This window comes from Aythya marila (genome assembly GCF_965140915.1).
Source record: "Aythya marila genome assembly, chromosome: 25".
NCBI lineage: Eukaryota > Metazoa > Chordata > Aves > Anseriformes > Anatidae > Aythya > Aythya marila.
This window is the reverse complement of record NC_139066.1, coordinates 5,067,879-5,076,414: the sequence shown is the minus strand read 5'-3', so window position 1 is coordinate 5,076,414 and position 8,536 is coordinate 5,067,879.

Here is an 8,536-nt window from a genome sequence, read left to right as displayed (position 1 = left end):
AACTGCAGAATCCTCCCGGCTCCCGGAGATTTGTGCGGTTTTAGGGGGGGAAATAGCACCCGGCTGGGAGCGAGGGAGGGCAGGTTCGCCTGTCCCCTGCCCCACACGGGACAGGAGGGCAGCTCCGGAGCCCGTGTCGGCAGCACACGGGGAAGGGATATGTGCCAGGGACAGGATAAAGGCAGGGAAGGAAGGGGGGCTGGCGCGTTTTCCACCTGCCAGGCTTTTCTGATCTGTGGCAGATGTCTCTCCGCTTTCAAACGGCATCAAGAAGTGTCCGCTTTCATCTAGCCTCCTCGATGGGAAATTTTCCCAGAAGGGGAAAAAATAAAAATGAATTTCTGCAGTCGACTCCGAGCGTCGCACCGGCAAGGACACATGCCTGGGATCTTCGCCGCATCCCTGCGGGGCTTTATCCCGGATCGGTGCCGCCCTGCTCCCCCCCCTGTTTCTGCCAATCCTTCTAAAAACCAAGGGGATGTTGCCCACCCCAGTCCCCCCACTGCATTCACTGGAAGGGCCGTGGGGTGACCCTGCTGGTGCACGTGTCTCCTGAAAGCCCCACACGTGCTCAGCAGGGACACGATCCTACTTCCCATGCTATTTCCCAATCCCTCCGTGACGGAAAATTCCTCCACGAGCAGCTAATCAACTTTTCCTGCTGGAAAACAGCCTGGAGGGAAGGACGGAGCCCAAGGAGCTCTGACAGAGATCCCCACGGGTGGGCTGCAGGTGGCTTGGCCACCCCAGTCCCCAAAACCGTCGCGCTCCAGAAGCGCCCACCTCCCTCTGGCTCCATCCGAACCACATCCATCCATCCGGGCACATTCTCCTGTGAGCTACTTACTAAATGGAGTTTTCCTCCAAAATGTTAGCCTAGCACAGGATATTTCACTAGGGTGAAGGTAGTGGAGGAAACTGAGGAAGGCAACTATAAATCGAAGAATTGAGGCAGGTGCCTTGGCTCAAACCATCTCCTGGGAAGGTTCTGCTCAGAGACCCGTGCTACGGGCACAGCGGCCCTAACAAGAAGGAAATCCTTCGTTTCAGGCGCAGAGGCTCTTAAATTTTATGTCTTGTTCAGGAAACTACAATCCCAACAAGAGAAACAACGAACAGACGGCGTCTAAAAGGAGATCCTCAACGGGCTCCGCGCGCGGGACTGGCAGTTAATAAAGAAGCGAAGACGGCGCACGGCGGAGCAGCCCAGGAGCCGTCTGCGTCTACACGGCGGCTTGAGGATACACCGGTGCTTTATAAACTTCCTTAAAATGAGTGTCTTAAGGCTGCAATTTCAACTGCTGTGTTCTCTTCTTGTCTCCGATATTAGACATCGCCCCACCGAGACGGCGGTCGGATGCCGAGATACCCGATCCACAGCCTCTTGTACGCTGCTCTCTTCCTCTGAGTGCTTAAAAATGTTTGCACCCAGCTCAAATTGGCACTTTTTTTTTTCCCCCAGCTATAAGGAGAAGCCTAACTATCACTGCATTTATTGTTATCCCCCGAGCAAGCGTTGCTTACCTTGCAGATTTTATTTTGATCTCCTCAGCCCACTGGTTGCTCTGGCATTTTGTCACGGGGAGCCAGATATTTGCTTATACCATCGGTGGCCAGCTCTGTGTTTGCAGCCTCTGTTACAGCAAACATGATATCTTAATTAAGGGACTTGTTGGCTTGCTGAACTCAGACAGATGGAATCTTAATTCAATTAGTATCCTTTAATTACCTATTATAATAGGACCTTAAAAAAAAGATGGACACAAGCGAAAGGTTTTCTGAGCAGCAATCAATTGTATCACACAGTCATAAACAGCACGTGCTCAACGCTGTTCTGCAGTCCCTTTCTACCCCTCCTCTTCCTCCGCCCTAAAAAAAGGACGAGTTTCAGCTAGTTTTGGAAACGCTGCCTCTTCTCTCCTCATGAATTGAAAAGAAGCCAAAGTGGCAACGCACACATAAATCATCTGGAAAACGGGATGCCTGGGTGTTAACCCCTGTCCTCCTGCCATCTCGACCTACAGCAAGCAACCTAAAAAAAAAAAAATAAAAAAAAATGTATTTTTGCTTTACAGACTGTAACCTGCTTTCCACATGCGGATGAGCGAATGCCAGTAAAGAAGCCTGAACTTGATTTAAAAAGAATTAATCTTGTCTTAGGACACAAGGATGTGCCAGATTTATTCTAGTCCCTATCAAAATTTGTCTCTAACAAAAGCCCTCCATAAATAAACCACAGAATAAAACAATAGTTGGGGGCGATTATCAGGAGGCTACCTCTGTGGTCGATCTGGGACAGCAGGGATAAATTCCTGATTAATAGGTGCTGAGGAAGGAACTCTCCCCAGAGCTGCTGTTTTGAGAGAAGTGCTCCTTTCGAGGTCCGTTTCGATCACACAGGGTTGTTTGTGCCCAGGGATGGAACTAGATTTTGGAAAAACATCCCTCCTCATCTGGCTGGAAAAGGGCTATTTCACCCCCAAAGCGCCGCAAGAGCGAAAGCAGCCCTCGGGAGACAATTCCCCATTTAAATTTTTATGAGCAAAAGGGCGGGTTTGGCGTTCTTGTGATTTTTTTTTTTTTTTTTATATAATTTCTATTTTGGGACCAAAGCTTGGAAAAACAGGTGGAAGCTGAGCTTCCAATGGCTTAAAACTCTTTGACCACAAGATGTGACATTACAGCACGCTTGCAACATCCAATAAACCTCTGTAAACAAGGTACTGGCCCAATTTTTTCTTGGCAGCTCTCGAGCTACGTGTCCACTGCCAAGAACAGGATGAGCAGAGGGAGTGGCAACGCAAGCGTCCCCAAGCCTCCCATGCTGACAAACGGGGAATACGCACGAAGACCCAACTCTGGGCATGGCTTCTGCTGAGACTGCCAACGATGAGACCTTTGAGTGGCAAAGCTGTGCTCTGAGACTTGCCTATTGGGGGAAAAAAAAAAGCATTTCTGGTAAGATGGTGAGAGCTACAATATAGCAAAGGTTTGAGTTTCGGGGCTGGTTCGTTGTCTTAAGCAGCTGGAGTTAAAAAAAATAAAGCATTATTGGATGTTACTGATACTTCAACGCAGCCTACCTATTTTCCAAGGTATCATGCTCTCCTCCCACTATTTCTAAAAGCTTATTCTCTCCTCCTTACCTTGCTGCTTTAGAGAAACATCCACCCCCGTGCTCTTTGAATAACACCAACCTACAGCCAAAGGTTTCAGGCATTAGGGGCAGGTTAACAAGCCACGTTTTAAATAACCGGTGACTGTGCAGCAGGAAACGTCTTCCGAGAGCAAAAAAGCTGAGAAGCTCCTTGCCATGTGCTGCAGGCTGCTGGTGGGGAAGCACAGAGCTACCCAGCAAAACAGCTGCAGCTTTTAAACCCGCAGCATTTCGCCTGCCCATCAGCCAGAGCTTAACTGACACAGCAAACATCTACCCGTACCTTTCATTCGGCATCATCACAGCCGGCAGAGGAGCTCCGAAGAGCACCAGTGCTTGTTCACAGGCAGCAGGTAAAAGGAGCTGTTGTGCTCAGCAGTGTAACAAAACCACCGCTTATGTCCCACAGCCCAGCTCCACGCCATGCTGAAGCGCCCACAAGGAGGATGAGCTCACAGAATTACAAGGTTTAGAAGTCCCAGCAGCCCTGGAATGGGATGGAATGATTGCTGAAGTGCTGAAACGTAGGAAAAGGCTTATTTAAACATTTACCGTATGCGAACCAGCTCTCTTTTCCCTTGTCTTTTGAGGCTTCAGCACCTAGAAATAAATCTCGCTCATTAAGGAACGCTTCGTGGTTCAGCTTTGTTTACAGGCCCCAGATAAGTAATGCCTGCTACCCAATTCAGGTTCTGCCATCTGCCACATCACATGAGAAATCAAATCCGCAAGGTGCTTTATTTGTGTTTTTTTTTTTTTTTTTTTTTTTTTTTTAAATGCAGGAGAATCCAAGTTAGGCAGCGCCATCACGCTGGGCAGAGCGGAATAAAGGGCCAGCGGTTTAATTTCGCATCCCCTAGAGACAGAGGTCGGTGCAATCTGTAAGAGGATCCCCAGCTCGCTCCTCTCTGAACGTTCTCCAGTTGCAAGCAACGGCCACGAGCGGTTCAGTCGCTGCCTGCCTCTGCGCAGAACCACTGCACGGGGCAACTTCAGCACGTGAGCAGGTTTCCTGGCAGCCCACACGCGTTTGTGGTGGATGAGAAGCATGCATGCAATGAAACCCTAACTCAGCTGCACGGAGATAGCACGTACGAGCTCAGAGGTTGCTGCTGGGTGAAGGCACCATTACAGAACACCATTGTTTCAATTCGGCACACCGAGCCAGTGAGTCACGCTAAGATCTCGTCCGGGTTTGCTGTCTCCTTGCTGTACGAGGTGCAGGAGAGATTCCAGTCTCCCCAGTCTACAAACACAGGCTACAGAGAGGAAAAAATTGCGGGTCTGCTCACGCCCTGACCACCAGCCACGCAGAGCACAGGCCGGTTGTCCTTGCGAAGGGCTGAGAGACCCGGCGAGTGTCTGACAGATGATGGAGCTGGCTGCGAGCTGCAAGGCAGCCACAGCGCTCCCACAGACTAAAAACACCACATCCTGTTTAGCTATTTTTGTCGAGTGTTTTGTTGTTTGGCAAAAATTCAATAATAAGCAATAATTTTGCCAGCACCACCTGCCTAGAGGAGTGAGAAAACTTCGTAGGAAAGAAAGGCAGCGAGGGCACAAACTGCAATGCAGCAGCAACCAGAATCAACAGTGGGGATCTCTCCTCGGAACACAAAACAAAAAAAGCAACCAAAACCTTGTAGCCCTGCCGTAAATTTAAAATACGGAGGAGAAAAGACATGGGAGAAAAGGCTCCATCCCAGCCATGACACACAACCAAAACAGTTCTCATTTATACTGCTTCATGTTACCATGCTAAGGGTGGTGCTCCAGATAAAAGTCCTCCCTCCAGGCATCACGTTAGAGGTGGCAGCAAGATCTGCAGACAGCCCTGGAAGGGCTTCGCTCTCCAGCAGGACCTGCTATGACACAGTGAGGACCAGCACACCCACCTCTCCCCATAACACGATCCCTCAGCCTGATGGAAAGCTTCTCTGCTAACGTTTAAATGACTCAAAACGCTCGGGGTTAACCCCACATCTGCTACGAGACTTCCAGAACTGGAACCACAGCTTGAAAACGGCTTCATTTGCTCCTTCTCATCCCATTGCTTCTCGACGCGCAACCTCTGGCTATTTCAAGGCTCAGGAAGCTTCATTAGAAGCTTGGTACAGTCATCCGAAGAGTTCTCGTCCTCAACACTGCTCCCCAGTGGCACGAGCCAACAATTTCCAATCCTTGCTCTGTTTCCTGATGGCGGAGCTCAAAGTTAACGTTCCTGCATTAGAATTAGAGAAACCATCCCAGTGTAACACAGGACATCATTTCGCTCCTGAAGGGCTGGGGGAATGTTCCCCTTCCCATCCAGTTCACCATCCACCACATCTATTAACTTTTTTTTTTTTTTGGCCATTGATGCTTTTCAATTATTCAAAGAGGAGGCCTACATTTTATACCGCTCCTGTCTGTGATTTTTCATAATTTGATGGAATAATTGCTATCTTCTCTCTATCCCTTCCCAATTTACCCCATCAATTAACACAGTTCCTCAAGTGATTTTAATAATTTAGTCCGGGAGACAAAGTCTAATGCACTAAGTAGGAGCAAGATGCAAAATCCAAACCTAAACTTGACCCAAAGCTCAAATGATCTTCCTTGACTGCACCTTGCCTAAAAAACTTCAACCAGGTTAAAAGGCCAACTCTGATGCTGAACCATCCCTGCTTTATTATCCATATTTTCTAAAAGCCTTGCAGGTGACTCTTAATTCATTTCCCCAACAATTTCATGGGCTGTCATGTTTTTTTCCCTGCTGCCTCACCGTTTCATTTGCCCATTGCCTGCCTGCACAATCCGTGCTGGCACATGCATGCTGCAACCCCTCTTGTTGTGCACACATCAGCAATGCCAACAGCAGCCTTCAGGTTAACCTCACCCACAGAAACGTAACACGCACACAGCACCGGGATTGCCAAGGCTCTATTTGCTGCAGCATGTGTCTGAAATCGCAGCCAAATATCCAGGCGGCCAGCAGGTCAGGAAAAAATACACCTTGTATAATTAAATGTCTTCGTATTAGATTAACAAAGAGAAGTCATTAGAAATAAATGAGTTAAGTAATTCCACAACACAAGTTAAATTGCAGTCATGAGAGAGAAAAACTGCATGGCCCAAGCTGACTGAACAAGATAATTATTTCAGCAAAACCTTTTGCAAAATAAATTGCACGGAAGTTGAAGAACCTTCTGAAATGAAGTTTAAAAATTTTTTTTTTGGCTCCTTAAAGGAAGTGGGAGAAATGAAAAAAAAAAAAGAGATGGTATTGTGTCCTTAACAGCAGTTTGAGAACCAGAACAAAGCCAGAGAGAGTTTCAAAGCACAGCAGCTCTCCCCACTCCGCTGTTTGTTCTGCTCATAAGCAGACAAGCTGTTTCCTTTCATCTGGAAAAACTCACACAATAAGAAAAATACCTCAGTAGAATCTGACTCTGTAATAACAAAGCCCAAGGGGCAGCCAGAAAGAAATCTTTTGGCAAGTAAAAAATATTTGGTGTTTGGATCCTCGGAGAGCACCGACTGCTTCTGGGTGTAGGGCATCCGTACATCCTACTGCTGCTGGAAGAGGTCAGTGGATTCATTGAGGTATTTCTTCTTCTTGTCTCTCCTCCCCACACCCAGATGAAGGCTGCAGCCCTCGTAGGTCAGCACAAAAGCAAGTGGAGGAAGCAGGAGCAAGGAGATAATAGGGAGAAGGAAGCACATGAAAGACCGCACACGGGGATGAAACGTCTCTCTGTAACACCCTGGAGAAGGGGGAAGAGGAGGAATTAAAAGCCCAAGTGGAGGGCTCAACCTGAATTCTGAATCTGAACGCACGGTACCTCTACTGCGGTTCAGAAGACATGGCAAAACACTCTCTCTGAAATACTGTTTTGATAAATATGCCATCTCCTTGTGGAATTCAAATCTCCAACTGTTCAACTGGCATGGACATCTCTGCAGTAACAACACATGCCACAGATTGTGAGTTAACTTGAATTACATTTCAGATCTGGGGAGGGGAGGATGTCAGTGGGAGGTTTATGAACAGTATGCCCTAGCTCTGATGTTGTTATAACCAGATGGCTTCAGCTGTATCATTTACAATAAAAAAATAAAAAATAAACAAAAAGAAGTGAAGTGACAAATAAATCATTAATTCACCTGCAACTGGAACAATCTGAACAAGGCGCATCCTTCACATATCTTATTTCAGACCTTCCATGTCAGCGTATTCTGAAAATGCACCTGGCTCTGCAGGAAGCGCTGGGACAGACAAGCCACAGAACAGATTATTTTCCTGCAGGTATCTCTCCATCCTCCAGGGAAGGAGGCTGCCAAAGCTGTATCGCCTTCCCATAAATACCTCCCCAAAAAGGCTGAGGATATGCGATGTCAACACCCGTTTACTTTCTTCCAGGCACGTCTGCTTCCCAGGGAAAGGCAGAGCCAGGGATGCTCCTCGAACAGTTGGTCACTCTAACATGACAAGGATAAAAGGTCTCGTTCAGGTTTGAACATTTCAGTAAACAATGCAGTTACTGCAGCATAATTAGACATCATTGAGCCACACAGACAACTTCTGTAATTACCTGGCAATGAACTTTTCATGTCTGTATGCAATTATAGGCTAGAAATGCTGGGTCTGAGTTCTGACACCGTAGTGGGGAAAATCTCCTAATGACTAAGTGCTTTGCTTACCTAAAAGGAAATGCATGCTAAATCCAATATAAAAGGAATTAGCAGAGTTGAAGCAATAGATGTAATATGGGAATTTGTGAACCAAGCAGAAGGAAGGCTTTACTATACAGGCGGCTGTGTGTGTTTATGATGAGAGCCTCGGTGGGGGAACACAAAAAAAAGGGCAGGGACCCTCTCATGAGTCACCATCTGATAAAAATAGACAGCAGATAGATTAAGCACGTGAACGTATGAATGGAGTTCTCCTTCACACGAGGGACAAAAGGCTGTAAGAGAAGTATGATAACAGAATGAAAAGTCAGAGGCAACAGATACCTAATCTATTTTCTAGACAAAACAGAGTTATTCTCTCTAATCCATTATGTGCCCTACCTGACCATCTTAAGGTCAGATCAATTTGCCACTGCCGTGGCACTGCGTATTTCAATCTAACCTCCCTGGGTATCTGGGGCTAATGATGACATAAATGGATGGTGTCTCTCCTACCGAGACATCCTGCATTGCACCTTAATTTTATAAACCAGATGGCTTATTATACCCTTCTCCCTTCCCACGTTTAAACTTAAGGCCGGGTAAAACACAGGGCCATGGGTCAGCTTCAGAGCTCCTGTTAAAACCAGCATTGTCTAGTATTTCAGTAATACACACCATGAGAAATAAAACCATTTCGTGCTGCAGTTTTGTGCACAATATTCC